Raw genomic sequence first — 23,040 nt, 5'->3', positions numbered from 1 at the left:
TTTATAAACAGCAGGAAGTGATGTGAAACTTCCTAGTTTTCTGTCCAACTTCAGCTGCTGACCATGAAGGAACTTTTAGTGATGAGGGGGAATTAAAAAAACCTTGGAAGAGTCAAAATGTGGCCCGGAAGTGCTACGTCATTTTTATCACAGGAATCTTACAAAACGAAATACGACTCTTCTTTGCAGCAGCTCACTCCCAATTTCCTCTGTTTCATGTTTGCGCCGCATTACTGGTTTCAACCATAGACTGTAAATATGAATGGACAAAGCCTAAGTGACGTCACCCATATGTCACTACAGGGGCCTTTGGAGTCCTATCAATGGCGGCCTCCATGCTGGAAATGCAGTCTCGCCCTAACTTTCAGTCAACTTATCGACAGGCTGAGAGCTGCAGCTGAGGCGGGCTTTAAGCCTCTTGACGAACTGTTACATCACGACCGCCTGTCAATCAGGACAGCTACCTGTCTTATTGTGAAAAATGCTTATCCTTCATAAAATGATAGTTATGTAAGCTAGTTTTGGTGCTGATGTTGAGGTTGCTAGGCGACAGGGGACGAGTGGTGGCATAACAGGGGGTCATCTGTAGATCAGAGGCTATGAATACTGGGTCCTTTATGAGATGTTAACCCTAAAATGAGACACGGTTAATGTCTCCCAAAACTGTCCGTATGCATACTAGGTACCTTTAATCCAGTTGTCATTCTATAGAGAAATGCCTCTATTAAGTTGACACTCCTACGCCATACCAAATGACATCGATTTTACATGAAACGATATGAACCTGTCCTGCAGTAACCAGATCTAGAAACACTGGATCTAGACACAATTTCTTTGATGACAAATACCTTGACTTGTTAAGATTTACCATGAGAAATACATTAACACTTTTATCAGCATGTTTCATTGATTCGCTCAGCTCCTCCTCTCTGCTGCTGGATGAACACATCTCAGCGGAAATGGCATTAAAACATTAACACTGAATTTATTTAAAAAAAACACATGTAGCTCCAGTAGATTTACATTAATTCTTCTGTCAGAGATGATTTGTTTCCATGGAGGGAAAATGCAATTACCCGAGCAGTCAGCGGGGATCTCAGATGAAAAGTCACGTTTCTGATGAGTTCATTAAGTTTCAGGGGAATGTGTCACGATGATGAGGAACCCTTCGGCAAATGATGGGCGCACACCCAGCTGAAAAAAAATCACAACCGGCACCAAGAAATTAAAAAGTATTTGCTGTTTTTTTTTTTAACTGAATTTTCTATCTGAGACGTCTCCTTCTATCCGGGCTCTTTTACTCACTTTTTGACTGTTTGAAGATCAAATATTTTCTGCTCTAATGTCACCATTGATTCATATTTTGTTTACAGAAGACTTTGATGTTCTTGCGTCATGATCAAAATGATTTATGATGATGCTAACTGATGTTGCTCTGGCAGTATTTTCTGCTCTGCAGCAATTAAAATGTCACAGAAGAAATAAAAAAAGTCTGAAGAAGGCAGAGAGACGGCGCGGTGAAGTGCAGATCAGAGAGAGAGAGAGAGAGGAAATGAAATCCAGTGTGAGAGGCGGCATATTTAACACTTGACCCCATTATGGAGAGCGACGCGGGGAGGTGTGTCTCTGCTTTATTGGCCTCTGCTCCGACGATGTTCATTTCAGAAAATTACATGATCTTTTGGTTGGGATTCATGGCCTACTTTCTGCTCGGATATCCACACTGTCAAGATCGCACGCTGAATTAATAAGCCCGATTCTTATTATATCACTGCTCAGGAACTTGCCTCCTTCTCTTTTATATTGCACAACCTCCTTCCAGTAATATATTATTTTTTTCAAAGTGTAGCCATGAGTGCTGGGTTCCTTTACACCAGGTTTTTTTTAGGGGTTTAACCCTTCAATGGTCACTTGTTAAGAATTGAAGGGCTCATTTTCTTTACCTTCAAAGTCATGAAAAATGTTTGTTAAAATATCTTCCCTTAACAAATGAAAACTGATCCATCACTGTTTATAAAGACTTAAATACAGTTTGAAAACTACTTTTTGACCTCCAGATACACAAGTTTTCAATCAGTGAATTGACGGCTTATGATACCAGCTTTATGTTAACATTTGCAGTGTGACAGCAGAACTTGTGAACATGTTCAGATTCAGACGACTTAATAAATCAGAGAAGAGCAATTCAGTTTCACAGCCTACTGCAGCAATATGTCTGATGTGTCCTTGGGCAAGATACAAAACCCCAAATTGCTCCCGCTGCTTTGTCGGCAGCGTATGAATTGGGTTAGTTACCTCTGATGGTCACTTTACACAGCAGCCTCTGCCATCAGTGTGTGAATGGGTAGGTGTGACATGCGTTGTAAAATCGCTTTGAGTAGTCAGAAGACTTGAAAAGAAATATATAAGCTCAAGTCCGTTTACCAAGTCCGTAGCTGAAGGGGTTAAAGAGTTTCAGTATCTGTTGGTTCTACTTGGAGGGGGCAAGATCGCTCCCTCCTCAGAGAATTCAAGAAAAGAACAGGTGGAAAAGTGTGTTCAGGTTGATTTATGTCTTGTGCACAAAAATATGAACCTGTTGTGGCCCTCACGAAACCAAAGCTGTTTTAACATAATGCAGGAAAATTTTAGGACATTTTAATTTCCAATTTTTTTTTTCCAGCCAGTCACCTAATAAAACTGTGAGAGCGAGCTGATGGTGTCAATGCAGAAGGAAATATTCAGGAAAACTTGCTGCAAGCGAGAGCAGGGGCGATTACATTTCTGCTCGTAAAGAAGCTGCTTTGTATTCTTTTCTGCTCACCCCAGTGTCCATCTCAACTCATTTGTTGATACTAAAAATGTGCCCACATTGATAAAAAGTAGGCGTGTGCAGTAAACCAAAATCAATGCCTCAATGATTTTTTTTCCACACTGTCATTATCGGTTTAAATACGAGCGTTTGGTGGTATTGTGCCTGAATATGTGAGGTTAAAGGATTGTAGCTGACAAAATGTTAAACCCCATGCAGTTTTTCCACTTCATGAGAAGGGTTCACATGCTGGTCTATATGTGGTAACCATGGCAACGTTCCTTTTGTAAATGGGCTTTGCCTGTTGTGTGTTAGACCAGGGACAGTCTAGATGTGATGCACACACACACACACATACATGTTGTGATGTGGACATAGACCACGTACGGTATGTGAATGCTAATGTTCAGCCTCGGCGCTGGAGACGCTACGCGGTGCCTGAGGCGTTCACTTCAGTCTATCGATGACGATCTTCATGTCAGCTTTGTCGGTCAGGTTTGAGGCTGATGGTTTTTAAAAAAAGAAAAAAAGTGAGGATGGTTCCTTCGACACTGCAGAGGAAAGTAAATGCTGTATGGTCAGTTAGTTCTAGGTTGTTTGTTGCTGGATTTATTTGGTCGGAGAGAAAAAATCAAAGCATACAGTGTGAAGCGCTGAGTAAGCTGTTGTCCTCGGAGGAGAGTCTGGCTGGCTAAAAAGGGTTTAGCTTGTGAAAAAAAACACTCCCATTACTTCTTTGTTAAAGGAGCATTTAATGACCTTGACTTTCAGACCCGATACTTCTGATCGAATGTAGCTCTAAATTGGGGACTTGGTGGCAAGACTCATGATAAGTAATTGCAATCTCCTAAAGTGCGCTGTTCGCAACCTTGGTGCCAACGGTTGGCTTACACCTGGTCTGATTGCTGCTAATTGAAGCTGCTTTGTAGCACAAAGTTTCTACATCATCACATGTGTAGAATACGATATTACCCAAACCAAACTGCGATTCGTTCCTCTTGTACCAAAAGAAGGGATGTGTGCGTTTTGTTGACTGAACCGTTAAACGTCATCCCTCTCGCTACTCAAACACTACGTTCAAACTGCAACTCAGCCAACAGCCACCAGCTGGATCTGTTGCATAAAGACTGCGGTTAGTGGGCCTGCTCTACCCGCTCTACAACCCGGATGTAAACAAGCACAGTGAACAGATAGAATCTTACTGGAGCCGTCCAGTTTGGCCATTGAGTTGGACATGTATTTAGGCTAATGAGATGTTTTAAAATATATATTAGACTTCATTTTGTTATATTATTTTAGTTTTTGCGGTTTGATTTTGAGAAGGAGTGCGATTTTGGCCCAGCTGGCTAACAGTGAGGCAAAAATAATCCTCTCACTCACCAATCTTTATCATTATCAGTATGTTTACTTCAGATTAGAGCGTGTCTCATTATTGTCCAAAGGCTGGAGCAATAGTCTCCTAACTCATAAGGCTACAGTGTAACTGAATGTTTCCTTCCTTTAGTAATAAAAAAGAAAACTATCCGGGGGAGTATCAAGAGAAAATCAGAATTAATTGACAACCAAGCTCATAGAAGTAACACAATCGTTTGTTTTCCACTGGCTGAACAAGGTTTTGGCAACAATTCAATTTGCCAAGTGAGAACAATTTAAAGTCTCCAATTAGTTGAATTGATTCCACGTTCGGCTCAGTCACCAGGGACGACAGCACAAATGGAAAAAAGGAGGTGATTATGTCTCTAATATTTGGGTCGGGCTCAACTCAGAATTACAAACCCGGAGTTTGAGTCAATTAGAGCACAAAAGTACTTTTGCTGTTTTATTTTCAGAGTAAATCTTATTATGTAGACTTTGAAGAGAATAAAGTAGATTTTAGAGGCCCAAGGTGAGGTGACAGCGATAAGCAGGGCTGCATCTTATAATGCAGACCGTTACCTGGGCTTCACCAAATCCTTAGAGTCCACCATGACCCACAGCAGATAAGATATAGCTTCTTTTATTGTTCCCCAAGGCCGCATAAATCTCATGGCAGTCACCAAATATCGACTTTAATGGTGACAAATGCAGCCTGCATGGAGCAACACTTTACAGCTTGTATTGTGCCCTCCTGTATACGACCAGTTCATTACTGGAATCCATTATGTGTGCAGGACAGGCTGGGTAATGCTTCCTGAATTGAAAGGCCCCAATTTACTTTTAACAATATGCACGGCTCCCCTAATCCCCCCGCCATAGACCTCACTGATGAAATGGATGGTGGTGAATATGGAAGCCCATGAATCTTTAACCAGCACTGCTTCATTGGCTTGTTTTTTTAAACGCCCTGGTTGTTTAAGTTTGCTTCGCTGGCGGGGCTTGGAAAAATTTAAAAGTAAGCTCCAGAGTTAATCCTCGAGTCTGTGTGCCGTACCTGCTCAGCCATGTGAGTCGCTGTGCTGCAGGTGAGGCCCTCACAGAGACTCTTTATTATCAGGACCTGCAGTAAGTAGGATCTTGCGGCGTGTCCTGTTGGTTTATGTAACTAGTGTCCCCTCCTGCATGGGCAGGTTCGCCATGCAGCGTGCTACAGCCTGAGCCTCCTGTGCTGCCCTACTTAAACACTATTTTAAGACTCCCCCACACGGGTTCGTTTGCCCTCATCTCCTTCTGAAACATCCTTTAGTGTCAGACTGAAGAAACGAGTCCAAGACAATCATTGCACCACACTCATGTTACGTTGAATAAGATGGAATAAACGGTTTGTCATGGTCATCCATTACATCGTTCACATATACCTTAGGTTGGGGATTTTCAGTCAGCGCCAAAGTTGACTGTTTCTTGAGCAATACTGCTACAATGGCTTACTTGTTGAGGTTATAGGAGCGTCAAGGTCTTGATTAAAATAAACAACAGTTACAGTTTGGTCAGAGACGACATGGCAGATTACACATTTACCTGGAAACGATCATATCCCCATGGAGTGCTTAATCTGAATTTCTGTCTGCAAAATAAAGAGGGCAGATCAATTCAGTTTTAAGTGGTCTTACAACAAACTCAAACAAAGTCATTTACAATGAAAGACTGAATGAAAAGGACGTTACACAGGGGAATGATAAGGCCGAGGTAGAAGGGACGAAAATGTCTCTTAAAACCTGAGAATACCGGTGTAATGTAAAATAGACTGTCAGATTTGAAGGATGAAAAATGATTTGAACTGATAAAAGTGCAGGCTTTGAAAAGTAATGGAGACCAATAGAAACAAACAGAAAAGCCTAACGACTGAATTTGCATGTTGTTTCCTTTTTTTGGCTCCTCCATATTAGACTGTAGCCACCATTCGTTAAATTATTCCTGTTGCCATTTCTAACCAATCTTAGGTAGCTGACAGGGATTTACCATAGAGAGACTAAGATTTTGCAATGGCTGTAGAAAACCTCCCTAAGGGGCCCCATCTGATAGCACTTACTCTCTGTTCCATGCATTATTGCTGTAAAAACCAAAATTTGTCAATGAAAGTTACCGAAGGAAAATGAAGAGGAATTATCCTTTTGGGAGTGGAAATCAAAAGAAATGGTGTTTGGAGGGGCCCCAAATTAATTTTTTGCCTAGGGCCCGAACATGGTGAAGACCATCACTGGACTTTTTGAAAACCTTTTTAAAAACCAATAGCTGCTGTCTTTGAGTGCCTGTCTCTGTTCTATACACTGTATGCTTTCCACATCAATCATAGCCTATCTGTTATGTTGTTCTTTCTTTTCATTCTTTATGAATAGACACCCGTTAACACAGCAGCTTTTAAAGCTCCTGCTTTTTGTGACGGTTGAAGCATTCAGTTCGGTGGAGAGGAGCGGTGACACAATGATTTAATGATGCGACCCAGCAGCGGCTCACAGTTCATTCTTTTCCGCTTATCACCATTTATATCTTTTGATGTTTTTTCACATGAATGCAATTTCAATAACGCTCCCCTCAAACAGCACTGGAGTCGCTTTAATGGCTTTGGCTTGACTTTTTTGGGGGAAAATTTAATTAGCAGGATATTATTTGAACTCTCTCCCGCTGGGATGTGTTATTTGTTGCCTCTCTTTGTGACCAGATGTGACGACTCGCATCTCCCCCCGCTCACACTGCCTCTCTCTTTTCAAACATTCATCCATCAAACCCCAACACCGGAAATGAATTATGAATCTGAAATGTTTGTGCTCGATTGTTTTAATCTGTCGGGGTGATGATGGCTTCTAACAGTGTCAGCAGTAAAAGGAGGAGCCCGCCGCTTCGTAATGGAGGCTCATTACTTCACAAAGTCCCGATCAGCGCTTCTGGGAAGTTTGGCGAGACCTTTTTTTTTTTTTTTGTTAATTGGATTTAAATCTTCTCCTCCTTTGATTATTTGCAGAGCTTCGATCTTGATGATGTGTGGACTAGATCAGTTTAAAGTTTATCTTTGACCTCTGTCCATATCTGGAATACTACATCCCAAATCTCAGAGGGGGCAGACATTTTTAAATAGTTACCATTGTAGAAAAATTAATAAACGTGTGGTTATCAAAGCAAAATATTCTCATTCTCATTCTCATGCATGCCCTCCCGGCTCATTTCTACACGTTGCTCTAATCTAACGCAACACCACACCTGCGCCCGCTCATTCAGCATGTGAGAAATCTGCAGAACTCACTAATTTGTGAGCAACAATCATCTGTGACACTGCCAATGTTTACAATCTGCCTACAAGCAGAGCTGGAAAACCAATCTGTGAAACGAGTTTTAAGATGTTTGCAGCACATGCAGGAAAATCAGGAGTTTTACTGAAGGTTTATTTCACTGACTGATTACTATAAAAGTGACCTGGAGCAGGTCAGAGGACTTCAGATACCCCCCAACATTATCATTATCATTAACAAATCCTCACAGCATTGACTTCCTAAAACTTCTTTAATGTTCCTCTTGGCTAAAGTACAACTCTTGATTCAATAGTTTTGAATCCTGGTGGAAAACATCATGTTTGTATGGTAGTTACATTTTAAACATTATTGAAACAGATCTCTAACTAAATATATGGACGTTAATGACTAGCAAAAAAGTATGAAGTCAAACTCCCGCTGTGCTTGTTGTTTTCGGCTCTGTGTTCATACAGGACGGGGGCGGGATGGTGTTTTCTTTAGCTTCATGTTCCGCTCAGAGGACTGTTGCACCTGTTGCACCTTGTCTCTAAAATAAAATGTGAGGCGGCGTCATGGTTGGACGTGGTCGTTCTGCCACTTAGCTGAGGTAGCAACAGAGACAACACAGCAGAACCTGCATTCCTATAAACGTCGGAGCTGACAGGATGAAAAGTGTTTTGTGTTTTGTGTGTGTGAAGCTTGCATTTTGCTTTACCTGTTGTCCATTTTAAAAGCCCCAGCGTGCTTTTTCTTAGCTTTTGCTTTTCCATCCTGGGAGCTGCTGTTCTGACATCATGTTTTACTTGTCAGGAGAAACTGGGCGACACAGACAGCCAGAGTGAATCACTACATGAATTCCAGTCATGCAATGCCCACTAGGATTTCATCTCCGAGCAGTCACAACCCCGCGAACCATGCAGACTGATGTGTCTGGCACCCAAAATGAACACAAACAGCGAGAGGTGGAAAAAAAAAAAAAAAAAACGTGGCGCTCTGAGGGGCTTGTTAGTGCATCACTCCGTCTTTGTGAGAAGTGCTGGATGCTGTTTGTTTCTGTACACCTGCAGAGGTGTGGGGGCCTTTTTTTTGTTTACTCCTTTTGCAACCCAAATTCTCAACCGGTTTCATCTCTCACTTTTGGCCAGGATCAGTTTTTATTTAGTTTTCATCTATCAGGTCTTGGAAGTGCAATTTCCTGTTTGTTTTTTAATAAATATAAAGTGCTGTCTGTGTGATGTCGGGTGTATAAGCCACAGGGTCGTATTTGCAGTAAACACAGCGAGAAATCTCGCCTCAGTTAATGCAATCTTCGCCTCAGATTGAATAATATATTTAAGGTTGAAGCAGGGAAAAAAAAAAAAGAAGATGCACATCAAAATAGCGCAGCCGCCTCTTTCCTGGGTCTAATTAGAAGGCAAGATGTGTTTGGTTGGAGGGTGGAGAAAAAAGGAGCGAGAGACATAAAAAGCAGAGATCAGAATGTGAGTGCTGGTGGCTCTCTGACAGCAGGAGTCCTCAGACAGAGACAAGAGGTAGCAGGAAGTTCATTTACTCCGCCATGTGAGACACTGGAAGGCACCATGCCGCTCGGAGCAAATCAATCTCACAAATTGTTGTTTGATATCTCCTCTTCATCTTCCGACTGTAAATGAACGCCCCGAGGTCTCCCAGTCTACATCCTCTACAAACAGAGGAATGCAAATCAAAAAAGGAGTTGTTAAGATTTATTTCTTGAGCAGTTTTTTTCTGTCAAATTTATTACAATATCACACCTGCAGGACGCTGAATCAAGAGCCTTTTAATTCTCAAACTTGCCCACACTTTAGCTTTTTTTTCTTTTGGAAGAGTGGAGGGAGCAGGATTTAATAATGGAATTGCAAATGTCATTACAGCTGGAGGTGTAAATGCTATTCACTGCTGCTCAGGGGAAACAAGCCTCCACTGAAGGGTTTGGCCTTTAATTTAAAGGACAATTTGAGAGCAACCAAATATTGAAATGTTATCAGGACAGGATAATAGGACCCATGGATGTTTTAAAACCCACTCCAAATTGCGCGGTGTTTTCTCCAAATGACAACTTTTGAACTTTCATTTACAATAAAAAAATCCACCTTAAATCTCATACTGAGGAAATTCTCGAACATTAAAGGGACACTTCACCCATTTGCATTAAGCTTTGTATCATTAGAAACCTGGTAGTATTTTTAAATGGTCGTGCATCCTGCCCTCATTTTCCCCTGAGATGGGAAATCTTTGTATTTTTAAGTCTGAAAAGGAGCTTCCAGTGACGCAAAATGACGATTTGTGTTGTGTTGAAGTAAATATGTCTGTAAATGTTTTTATTATTATATTTCAACTGCTATACTGTATATTTTGGAGAAACTGTATCGATCGAATTTCCCTCTGGGATTAATAAAGTATTTCTGATTCTGATTCGGACCTTAGTGGGAGTGGCCTGCGGTGCTGTGCGTTCTGGGATTTGGTGTCTTTCATCCACATGAGCCAAAAAGAAACTTTCTGCCTTTTCACGGCCAAGAAGACACCAACTTCAACATTTATTTCACATTTCTATTACATATATGACCCAATGTCAATACAGATTCATGTTTCAACGGGTGAAGTCTCCCTTTAAGTGCTTCTTACTTCTCAACTTTTAAGAATTTGATGATTTCTTTCTGATCACTAAATTGTGACTTAAGTATATTTTGAGCTTCTTGGTGACAAGACAGAAAACAAAGGAATACAAAAGTGTAACAATGTGTGCTGAAAGAGTGGATATTCAACACAATAGATAATAGTCCCCAACACAAAGGATTGTTTCCTCCTGTTGGTTAAATGTTTTCTAATAACTACAGTGGGCAACTTTTCAAACTGAGCTTGGGCTCAGTTGGTAGAATCAGTCGTCTCTCAACCTGAAGGTCCGGGGGTTGGACCCTCAGTTCCTGCAGCCACATGTCAGATGTGTCCTTGGGCAAGACACGTTTAGTGAGTGCGCTCTTTGACATCTTGGACTATTCTTGCTTCTCAAGTTGCTAGCTGGATTGTTAACAAAGGTAAAACACAGAAAAGGAAATCCTTCATCATGAACCTCGTTACATCGAAGGCCCCTAAAGGTTACCCGTCTCTCCCAGAAGCTACATCATCATTAGACAGTAGCTGATGGGATCCCAGATTGCCACATGCAGGTCCAGGGCATTTTTAAAAAGACATGTCTTTTTTTGAAACATCTCCTCGTTTGTGCAATTCTCTCCCCAGCACCTGATCTCGTTTCACTCGGTCTTCTGTTCATCTCTTTCCCCTCTTTGATGTCACCACGGTCAGAAAATGTCTTCAATCCCTCCGAGGTTTACATCCCATCCTCCACTCTCGCCTGAATCTCTCATTCTCTTTGTTTTGGCAGCGTGGGATTTCTCCTCCTGTGCGCACATACGACGGACCACCTCCTCTGCCCTTATCTGTTCGCTGACCTCTCCCTTTTTTTGTACAAACCATGGCAATCTCTTCAAAAGCTCCACAATCACTTCACTGTTTTCTCACATGTTCCTCATCCTCCAGTCCTCTCTTTCATCTCCTCACCCTCTTCTTATCTTCCCTTGTGTCCTTTCCTACCTATCGGATTTTGGAGAACAAGGACTTGTGGTTCTAAGATGTACTACCAAAACATTTTCCCACATCTTGTCTGGGAAATAAATACTTTTTCCTAATGTTTAATCATACCTCACAACGAGAAAAACGAGAATGTTCCATTATATTTTCAGCATTAAGTCAATTTCTATTAAGAGGAATATCGCACAAGATGCAGAGATTTGTCCTGTGCTGTAGATTTCCTAGCTTATAGCAGCTAAGTACCTGCTCACAGTGAACCTCCCTGCTGTTCTTAATTAGCAGTCTCTCCTGCAGACAGGACTGCGGGGGGGCACTTTGAGCTCCGGGTAGACAACCAACAACTGTGGACACACACAGAGTTCAACAAGACCTCCCTGAGAAACAAGTCAATTAACCTGCTTCATAAAAGGACAGCAGCATAGTTTCCTGTCACTGTGAATTTTGGGGGGGGGGAAGCTAAGCATGCTGGGTAAATGTGTTTGCAAAGTTTGATTTGGACATTGAGCTGATGGCTGCTTTGAGTCAACAGCACTATTCAGACTCTCCGTTCAAAGGGTGATATTTACTCCTCTGTGACGTCTCTACTTCATTATGAATGTAACGGAGGGCTAATGGGGGACGAAGTCATCCCACCTCTGTACCGCCATCGACATCAGAGGTAGAAACAACAGCATTAAAGGCGATCTGCAGTTAGAGTTAGAGACCATCAAGTCTCTCCTGTTGTGGAAATACTTGCAAATAAGAAAATGTCTGAAAACGTATAGGTCACATGTAAAATATGGGTTATTTATTGAAGCATTTATAGAGGTGCGTATTGTACTTATTGTGTCAGGATGGGAATTGAATGGGATCGAATAATCTGTAAAGGTTATTTTATCAGCATTTCAGAGTACGAGAGGTGTCCATTCAGGACTGAGATCATCCATTGCTGAGCCTTTATTTGCTGCTTCTGTTGTTTTGGCTGTAATGTTGTGAATCCCAACCACATGAAGTAGAAGCGATGGGTGTCAGTGTTCTTTACAAGCTTGTTATATGCACCCTCCATGTGTTGCCTTCAGCTTTTTGTTAAAAATGGTTGGTTAAAAGCTTTTGCTCAAACACTGCATTTGACTTACAAAACATGGGACTTAAAATATGACTTGGGCTTTGGGGATTGGTTGGGCCAAGGCAGCTGTTTCTGGGACCAGGTTGATGGTGTTGGACGTCTGTTTCTTTTGCTTTGGGATGGGGAAATGCATCTTGCCTTGCAGTGTGCTCAAACAGACTAGACTTGGTCTTTCCCCAAATAGCTTGAAAACAGCTCCCTTGATCCCATTGGCTGCCAACACGAGCACAACAATGAATTTATTTTGGCTGTTCTCTGTCCATCAAAACAGACACATATTAGACAGATGGACACTTCATCTGCTCCGTCTCCTCGACAGTTGAAATAGACAAAAACAAACACAGCAGATAGTAGAATATGGAGCTCTGTGGAGAGGCTCTTTACTGAAATACAAGAGTGTGTCTTTGGATGTCTTCAGTGAAGCTGCTGAGGAAATCATTTGACTCTCAAATAGAGCTCATAAACAGAGAGAACAGCAGGGGGCCAAGGACTGACCCCTGGGAGACAGCAGGTGTCCACTTCCTGTGAGAACGGTATATATCAGAAATGAGAAGGTCATAGCTTCTTAATGCACCGTGAGGAGTTTTTAACTGGTTATGAAACTGAGCTAAGAGGTAGAAATGTAAAATACGCTGCGGAAACAACCTTAATTGTAAATATAACTGTTAAAAAAACAGAATGGGAAGCCCATAGCCTAACGTTAGGTTGCGCACCATGTACAGAGGATGTAGTCCTCCAAAAAAATGTTGATCGGTCTGATCCAGATTAAACGATTCAAACAAACAGACTTCAGGTAATGTCTGCACTTTCAACATGTTATTACTGGAAAAACAAATTATGGTCAAATTAAAGTGTTTTAAGGAGACATCGTTGGTGGTGCCAAATCTTGAAAGTCCCCGAGTGTGTCAGTCAGGATTATTGCATTGTGTCAGAGGAAATGGAGGCTCAGTCTGACCCGAGGTCAAACCTCCAACCAAACACCTTTCGGCGAAACACTTTGCACCTGCAGCCCACCATCGACCTGCTGCAGACACTTTTTTTTTCTCCAAGAACCTGGAGGCTCTGCGGGCTCGAAGCCAGCGTTTTAATAAGCAGTCTGACTGTGTACCTGTTGAGGCGTAACCTGACTGCAGGGCATGTTTGACACGCGGATACACGGGGCTGAGCAAATGTTCTCGACGCCTTCACCTTCAGAGACGCTTCTGGCAATTAAAAAAAAAAAGAAGCCCAGCGCGGAGAAGCAGCAGAACGTTGATTATATCTTTAAATTTCATGACAACACAATCAAGATATTGTTATGAAAATGGGATTTAAAAAAAGAAGAAGGTCCTCCTGTTCTGACACGGTTTGGGGTTCATGTTGACATTTCAGAAAGTCCCACTGAGCTCACATTTTTTTTTAACGAGCGCTGGCATTATCACTCGAGAGCTCATTTGAGATTCTTATGAGGGCGGTCGATACTGAGGATGACAGCGCCTAATCAATTCGGCCCTGCAGCCTGTTTCAGGCAGCGTGCTTGGCTGCTGTCGCTCCGTCGCTGCTGCTGCTGCTGCTGGAAAACAGATCTCACTCTTCTTCTTTTCATGAAGCCGTATTAATCATAAACCTCCACGTAAACACCATCAGGCGAGGGCACCGCGCACTGCCTCCGCCGTAGTTAATTACCGTCATCATGCCCAATTGTTTACTCGTCATGAATGATCATTTAATTAATGCAACTTCAAATGGAGGATCCAAATATTATGGATAGATTACGACGAGATCAGCGGCAAACAGGCTCCTGCAGCGGCTTAAGGAAGCTTAGCTCTGTGGGACAAGTATCAGTCACATTTACATGTAAATGGATGTAATTATCTGTTCTAATCATCACACGTTGCTCATTAAAAAAGAAAAAGGGGTTTGCTTGTTGCTTTAATTCAGTGAAAGTGGCAGAAGTGTGAAGGAGACAAAAGACACAAATAGTTCTCCAATGACAGAGAATCTTTTTTCTCTCTGCGGGCTTTTAGTGAAAGCCGGTGTTGTTTTACAGCCGATCGGAGTACTCACTAAATCATGAGACACTGATGCTGTTTCTCTTTCATTCCTCCAGAAACACCAAGGTTAAGTCGTCACGCTGCGGCAAGAAATCTAAATGACCTTGTTTTGCCACCGATTTTGAATATTTGTTGTTTGCTTGTAAACTTGCAAAGCAGGCGACTGCTCGGGGGCCCCAGACCACTAGGGGGGCCCGTGAGGGCTGACAGACTTTAAACCAAAAAAACCAACATATTCAGAAATAACATTTTCTTAAACCTTTTATTTTATTTTTTTATATATTCTTCCTCTGGAACAAGTCAGGTTGAATTCGTTCCTCATCTTATAAAACACACAAAGTTCAGATTAGTTTCACTATATTCAAAGTGTTAAAAACATCCCCTGTGTGTCCTCGGTAGTTGCTTTAGCTCTGACAAGATGTAAAATTCACAGCAAAATCCAAAAAACGTTCCAAATCTGTGTCTTCTTCCATCCTCGTTCTTAAGATTTTAGATTTTCTCTAAAGTCACAAGGTCAGCCCGGGGAGGGGAAGGGGAAGGGGACAACAGAGTTGGCTGGAAAAAGCATGTCAGGAGCACACGATGTTCCCAGGAGTCTGCGCCACACGATCCTTAATCGATGAAGGAGAAACACAGATCCTCGGCCTCAGGGGCTCATGGTGGGAAGTCTTGGCGTGTGAGGCCAAGCCTTGTCTCTGTTCTTTTTTGGAACGGAGGAACAAAATGGACGATAACTCATCCGACAGGAGCGTCAGTGAGGTACTCCTCGAGACAACCTCAAGACCACTTTTTAAAGGTTTCACATTCATTCACACTTTCTACAGGCTGTTCTTAACACAGCAAGTCTTCTCTTTCACTTTTTGTGTTTTTTGTTTTTGGGTGGAAATGTGGATCTTTTGGATTAATCTGTGAAGTACATGTGGTTCCGATGTGTAAAAACAAAAACATGTGATGCAGAGTGAGACTTGATCTTGGCTGGTTTTTGATCCTATTGGTTTGTCTTGATCTCAAATGTGTTCTGAGTCCCTGCAGGTCTTTGGTCTTTTCTCTGTCTTAAAATGGTCAAGTCTTGGTCATGACTATTGGGCCCAGTTTTATGTGTTCTTGTCTTTCACTCTTTCCTTCAGAGTTAAAGGGTTGGACGAAAGGAATTGCATCGAAATGGTGAAAGAGGCAAACTAGGAATCAAGAAAAACTTGGAAAAGACAACCTTCACTTCACTCTCCTGTGGTATTAGGTTTTCTCAATTTTGTTCAGTGCTATTTCACAAGACCAGCAATCTAAAGTGACAGGTGTAAATGTATCGAGCATTCCTCAAACCCTTTCCTAAATGCAGACAAGCAGCAGAACTATATTAATCATTTAAATGCATTAAAAAAATCTTCGTTGTAATTTTCCAGTTTTTTGGTCTTCATGAAGCCTCGCCTTTCCCCCCGTTTACTTAATCGTTTCATCGACCTGCTTATCAACAGCCGCTTTGTGCCAAACGATCGACGTAATTACAGGAAAACATGGAGCGTAATTATAGAAAAATAACTAAGTGGAAAATTCATTTTTTGGGATACTCTGCTGCTTTTCATTCACACCTAACATGATAAGAGACTCTTTAAAATGCTGCGTGTGTCTGCTCTTAATTACTGCACTGTATTGTCTTGTGTGTTTTTGTGCTGTGGATGTTATTAAATTCAGATTCTCGGCTTTGAACCATCAAAGTGTCATTGTGAAGACATTTCCAACAAAAGCTTCATTCTGTCTGAAAACCAACACGCTGAATGAGGTTTAAGCTTGCATTGCTTCTTTTACCAGGAAGTTGATTTAACGCAGTGGAGCTTAAAGTTTTTGTTTGGGTACTTTAGGATACACTTAAATGGTGGACTTCACTTTCCTGTCACACTGCTTTAATGGATGTGTATTTGTTTTTTTTTCATCTGGATTCACTAGTGGTGTAAAGATAAACTGATCTGAATCAGTAACTGATCTTAACGTTAAACTTCAGTAAAATAGATAGTTATGATTAACATGTTTAAGTGAACTTTCTTCTCTTGATGTTAAGAAGAGGCGACGCCAAATTAGCCCAATATAACAAACCACGACTGATTGAGATGCTAATTTTAGTCAGCCAAAAAAATAAAATGATTATACCTTCCAAGGATGCAGTACACTGAACCGAGATTTAAAAAAATTCAGATTGACATGGCACTGACTTTTCATTCACATGTATACCCTCTTTTATAGTATACCTAACTCTAATGTGGGCCATACTTTACAAATAGACCATCATGCTCTGCTGAAAAAGACTTAAAAAAAGAGATTAAGACCATAAAGTCAAAAATAAAATGTTTACTGAGGGAATAAATCAACGGTTTTCTCATAGACTTCAATACAAATGTATTTTTGCAAGCAGTCAAGTAGCCCCCTGCTGGCCAGTATAAAGAATTCAGCTTTAAGACATACCTACATTAGCTTCACTTTTAAAACTTGGTGGATACATTTGAATCCAGGTTTTTGTGGAGTGTCAATGCGATGTTAGATTATCAGTATTTGAAGCTTTTAGTGTGTTTGTGCTCAGTTTTTAGTCTTTACTTTGTTTCAGAAGATTCTTGTCGCGGTACAGGTTTTCCTCTCAACACCCAGATGTATGTCCAGCCAGCCTCGGATTCTTCATGTCTTCCCCTCTTTTTCTGCGCCTTACTTCAAGGAGTCCCCTTTTTCACGGCATGGATAACGGCAGCTTTGTGTGATGTTACTTCTAACATATCGGAGAAGACATCAGATAAATCTGTGCTTATCCTTGTTAGTAAATCACAGACTCCAGGAGCTGCCTGAGACGCCATCATGAAGCCAGGGTGACACTGCGTGGGGTAAGGCTGAGAGTGTCTCTGTTTCTTTCTGCTGAACACATCTGACAAGAAATCTGCAGGAACATGTTCTCCCTGCACTAAAAAATAAGCAGGATAGACCGACTTGTCTGTTCCCAGCTGCGGCCTGTGAGACGGAAAATTAACTGATTTGTCTTCAGCAGAGGATGTTACTGGAAAAAAAACATATTTTTAAAAGGCCAATTCTTTACGAGGAGTAACATTTCCAGGAAGATTTGGTTCACTTGTAGACTGAATTAAGATTCCTTCATGTGCAGACAGAAAGACCATTATCGAGCTGAGTGCATGAACTGGAAACTGCTGCTGCTGGGAAAGTGTCAGGTTTTAAAAACAAATATCCAGTATGCTGAGATGTGCCGTGAAGAGGCTCCGGGGTTTTCATGACATAAGAAACGATGGAAAAGTATGGCTCCAATAAGTCATCAATGATTAACACCAGCAAGTTAAAAAGCACACATGACACACATTCATGTCTCTACTGTTTTCAACATTAATAACTTCACTGATGAAGAAAACTACAAAACATGTCTGCTGTGCCTTAAACTATCACTTGTTGGATGGCAACTTGGTTTATATCAATAGGCTTATTTTAATCATCAAAATCCATTTTTGGACGCAGAGAAACCTAGGAAACCCGAATTACTGATCGGCCACTTTATTGGTTGGACTTTGGTAACGGCCTGTTTGAAAATAATTTGCCAGATCTCTTCTTGGAGAGATGATGTTGGACAAACTCAGATTTGTTTTCTTGGTCACTTAAAAGGTCATACAAGACAATATAGGCAGTTTGGCAGTCTGTCGTCGTCCCCAGGAAAGATCAGTTTGTAAGACATGTTCCAGTGACTTTCCAAAGAGGAGGGACTACTAACAACAATTTAAATACATCCAATCGCATATCTCATTGTAAAAACAGATACAGAGTATTAAGAAGAAGTGATGCGGAAACATCTGTATCAGAATCGGCTAAATTGTTACCGTAAATCTCGATGCATAAGATGCACTTTTAATACGTAAAAAATATCTGAAAAGTGGTCTGAGTTATACCAGTGCCACTTATATTCTGGGGGGAAAAAATACGTTTCTGCAACTTCTTGTATTTTTCTGTCACTCTGTCTCTCCGTCTCTTACACACTCATATGCACAAGGGCAAAGGGAGGTGATGAGTCCCACCAGGTCCAAAAGGTACTTCACACTCTGGCTGCATAATGACACAGCCCGGGCTCTCTCCCATCCAACAGCGAGCCGTTTAAAATGGATCTGGGTCACAGTGGGATCCCTATCGTCCGTCCATCCGCCCACTGGAACCCGAAGCATTCCATTCATTTGTGACAGAGATGCCCGAGTCACTGCAGCCAATCCATGTGACACGCTTCACTGTCAGTGAGAGCTGCTGCATTATGTATTAACACTTAGCAGGTGCGTTCTCCTCTGTGTGCTGCACACAGTGCTGTGCTCCATGTCAGATGGATGTCAGCACCTCAGTGTGTGAGTGACAATAGTGATAGGAAGAAATCCTCAGCAATCGCTCCACTTCTTCGGTCAGTTCTGCAGAAGTTAAACATTCGGCATTAGTCGATTCAAAGAAAATCAGCAACCTTAGCTCGTGATGTGTTTGTAACCACTCTGCAGTCATAAATCATGGAAGTCCTAAATGGCAAGTGAGACAAAAAAAATGAATTTGATTATTCACTTTCTAAGATTGATTAAAATGTATTTGGTCAAAGTTATGGCTGTCAGTGTTAACGCATGAATCGTGATGCGATTCAAGTCCAAAATTAAAGCATTCCTTGTTTTAAATGACATTTATCACATGTTTTTTTTTTTTTTCACTTTGACGCACCGTAGGCGAGCCGCCACAGCGTGCAGTCACAGTAATACCACTGCTCCTTTGAAGGAAGCCTGCTGCTGTCTTTCACATAAATGTGGAAAATGTCCAAGAAATGGTTTTACCAGTGCAGTGTGAAAGAGCACCGAGGCCTGACCTTAACCCATCCAACACCTCTGAGATGAACTGGAACACTGACATCTACCCAGACATTTCAACCAGTTCAGCTCACTGGGCGAGTGCTGGCATGTTTGCTGCATGGAGCGGAAACATTAGATCACTAAAGAGGCAGTTTTTTCTTACCCACCTGCTCAGCTTCCACTTGATCTTAATGCGATATTTCCCTAATTTTAACCATTTAGTATTGACAATGCCTTGATGCAGAGGCGCTGATCGTCAATAGGCGAGGCAGGCGACTGCTTGGGGTCCTAGACCAGTACCCTGAGGGCTCCCAAACTTAAACCAAAGCAGTTGACCAAAAAGTGAATTTTTTGCAACAACAGTAGGAAATCTCCCTAAGGGGGCACCATCTGACAGCACTCATTCTCTTCCCCCTAATAGTCAGGATACTAGCGGGCATGACGGTGATGAACGCTGGTTGGAGGGCCCCCCAATTGATTTTTGCCCAAGGCCCCAACAGACTCTAGAATCGCCACTGCCAAGATGCTGGTAGAAGCATTTCTCCATATGAGAGTGAATGTGAGCAAAAACAAGAAAAGAGTTTCCTGTTACATCAGCAGAACAATGCCAACGGTTTTAAAAACGACTTACTCAACAATCCCATCTGGCTGCGATGTTGTCAACAAACTAACATACAACATGCATTATAGTTTCTAAGTGTTTACCTTGTCGAGGCTGTGTTCATGCACACGCTGTTTAAAGTCGTTCAAGAAGGAGGTGTAGGAGGTGCAGATGGAGAGTGACAATCAACAGAAGAAGAATCCATCCGTTCACAGCTGTGCAACAGACTGCCGCAGCTGTGTGATCGATTTCATTGGCGCACAGTGACAGGTTTACAGAAACAACGAGATGCAGGTGTGAACATGTGAGGAAAACCAATTAACCGTAATCCATTTTCAATATCTGACCTCACTTGTTCACTGCCCTGTGTAAGTGTCTTAAAGGGGACATACTATGAAAAATCCACTTCTACAGTGTTGTTGAACATATATTTGGGTAACCTGAGCGACCCACAAAATGTGAAATAAATCCATCCAGTCCTTTGTTTGTGGTCTGCATAAGTCTTACAACACAGAGAAAAATGCTCCATTTCAAATTTGATGTCTTGTGATGTCACAGTGGGATTCAGGTTAAAAAAAAAACCTCCCCTCCCCTGGTATCTCCACCCATGGACTCCACCCACAGCCTAGAACAAAACTTTTAAGCAGGTCCGCCATTTTCATTCTCTCCACAGAGGAGTGATGTCTACAGGGAAAACTCGGGGGGGGGGGGGTGCTCATTGCATTTAAAGAGACACACACACCAAAAGAGAGAGCTGGTTTATACAGGGTCACAAACTTCCTCTGGTGATTGATTCATGTTATATTTTGACCAAGCACAGAACAGATGTTTCATTTAGACCACAGGGGGGCTGTTTGAAAAGGTGGAGAAGGGGGGATAAAATGTTCTCTTTAATACAGGTGAAAGGTTGTGGTTTTGGTTCTTTTTTTTCATTTGAGAATTTAGATTTAAGGACCTTTGGCTTTGTGTTTGATGATGTAATACTTATTTCAGTATTCACTCCTCACATTTTTAGGCTTCTGGCTGCCGTTTGTTGGTTCCACTCGAGCTCAGGTGACATTGCTCTCCAGCAGCAAACACTTCAGCCGGAGAAATAACTGTATTTGTTGTGAATGTGTTCCCTCTGCAGCTATGTGCTGCCTGATTGCTCACCTTCCCCCTGGCTGATTCATGCCCGGCTACATCGTCAGAACTTTTCTGTCAAATTCACCTTAACTTGTTTTTTTTTTTTTTTTTTACGATGAATGCACAGTTTAGAGACGGAGTTGCTGCACATTTTCTGAGTAAAGGGGATAAAATGGATTACACAAACGTAAGGCCTGAACTTCCAGTTACCTCAAAGAAAAGCCATCCTCTCAGGGTGATCAACTTTTGAACCCCAGTTGAACACTCATGGTACATTTTAATGTGTGAAAATTGTTGGGCTGCTGTTTTTTCTGCTGTAAAGAGAAAAACAAATGAAATTACACAGATACTAAAAGGTTATTTGATTTCTGGATCATGGCTGAGCATTGTGTCGCTGTTATAATGAGTCCCTTGATAAAAACCTGTATGTGTCTGAAGCAGAGCGAGGCTTGTTTTCTTATTATTTACACAGCTTCTTCAGTTAAAGCATTTAGCTGCGGCCTTTGCATTTCCTGAACTGAATATCAATTTAACATGAGATTACCAAGAAACAACATAAGATTAATCTGTAAACTGGCTCAGAACTCATCAGAAGTCAAATAACATTTGTCAGAAATGTCACATCCACCCGCTGGGAGAGCATCATCATTAACATACAGACGCTGATCTTTAACAAAAGCAGAAGGCAAGCCCCCTGCCGTCAGTTCAAAGAGCTCATATGGGTAGTTTCAAGCTATCAGAGCTGCTTTTTCGTTGACTTTAGCGCTCTGCGAGGATGATAGATGAACATATTTAAATGCAAATAAGGTACAACTATCACAGATCGGTGTTTTGTGTGCTCTGGCGTTCAGAAACACCCGGCCTAATTGAATAAAGGCAATATTTTCACTCTGAAAATTATTTGAAGTCCCATCGTCGCTCAGTGATGGAGGTCTTGGATGACACCGCTTTGTTCTTTAACCACTCAAACAACACATAACGATATTAGTGCAACGCGGAATGACTCACTTACGGAGAAGATGGATCGCTGCGAGCTGCAGCTGCTTCCTCGTCCCCGTATCAAGACGCTGTAATCAATCATTCTGTGCAGAGCGGCGGCTTCTCTTCTGGATTGTGTCAAATGAAAGAAACACTCACAGGTCTGTAACTGAGCTGTGACAGTTTACTGCTCACTTGAGACACTCTGAACAAATCAAAGCTCTCATATCTGGGGATGCAGAAAACACACTGAGTGCGCCGGTTGAAAGCAGACTGAGCCTGTGAGTGCTGCTTGTTGTGCTCAACTCACAAAGGGACTCTTTCTAGGGAAAGGTCAGTCTACTTAATCCCAAAACACATTTTTTTACCAACTATGACAGTGTCATGACAGTCCATAAAGTGTAGGGATTATCTTCAGAAGATTTGTTGAACTAAATATCTCTTTACAGCATCATCAAGAGATGAATTTCAAAGTGTTTGCTCGATGTATAAAACAAATATACTTGTTAGCAAGTTGGGAACATTTCAAAGGAGGCCTCGACTGCAGACCAAGAGGATTAAATGTAGATGCAGGTGGATACAATGGAGCCTTTGAAGCAGTTTTGTTGAAACCATCTTTTCACAGCTATAAATTATTGTCAGTCCATTGTCCGGAAGCAATGGACACCTTGCAGCCAATCGAAAATTGAGTTTTTGGTCCAGATTGTGGTTTAAGCAAAGACTGTATAAAACATGGACGTAGTCTCAGTGACCTCACCCATTGGTTTTGAAAGCAGAGTTTTGAAGCAGAATGATGGCGGACGCCATATTGGAAATTCTGTCTCAAACTAACTTCAGTCAAAGAAGTGGAGCGGAGGCGGGGCCTTGAGCCTCCTGGCAAACATCTACAGTCAGATCGACCACGCCCCTAATAATGCACATTTCTTAAACCTTAGTACAATCAAAACGAATGAGTCATACAAATAAAAATAATGCCAATAAAGAGGTATTCAGACCAAAACTGGCTTTTGAACCAGGCTGTATACATGTTTATTTCCACGAGTGTTAATGGGACTACTGGGGCTTCAAGTGGACACTCAAGGAACTGCAGTGTTTTGCACTTGCGACTTGGCTTTGTTTTAAACGCTGGAGATTGAAACTTGTGGCAAAAGCTCAGGCATTGTTGGCTTTGGTGTTTTGCGTCTATAATATGAAACAAATAGAAATTTTGCAGCTGTCTTGACTTCCCTGTTTGTTCTTATGCACTGACTGGCTTAGGTCAACCAGTAAGAGTTTACTGAAGGACCCCGCCTCTGATATAGCATGCTTAATCTGCCA

General features: G+C 41.7%; 1 protein-coding gene across 5 annotated transcripts in view; it reads left to right on the top strand.

Moving 5' to 3' along the window:
- The window catches only part of LOC109989335 (protein shisa-6), a 70,690-nt gene that overhangs the window by 32,849 nt on the left and 14,801 nt on the right, over positions 1–23,040 (top strand). The window lies entirely within an intron of this gene.

Source organism: Labrus bergylta, chromosome 16 (genome assembly GCF_963930695.1).
Source record: "Labrus bergylta chromosome 16, fLabBer1.1, whole genome shotgun sequence".
NCBI classification, from domain to species: Eukaryota; Metazoa; Chordata; class Actinopteri; order Labriformes; family Labridae; genus Labrus; species Labrus bergylta.
The sequence above is the reverse complement of the archived record's forward strand: the minus strand, read 5'-3'. Positions and strand labels throughout refer to the sequence as shown.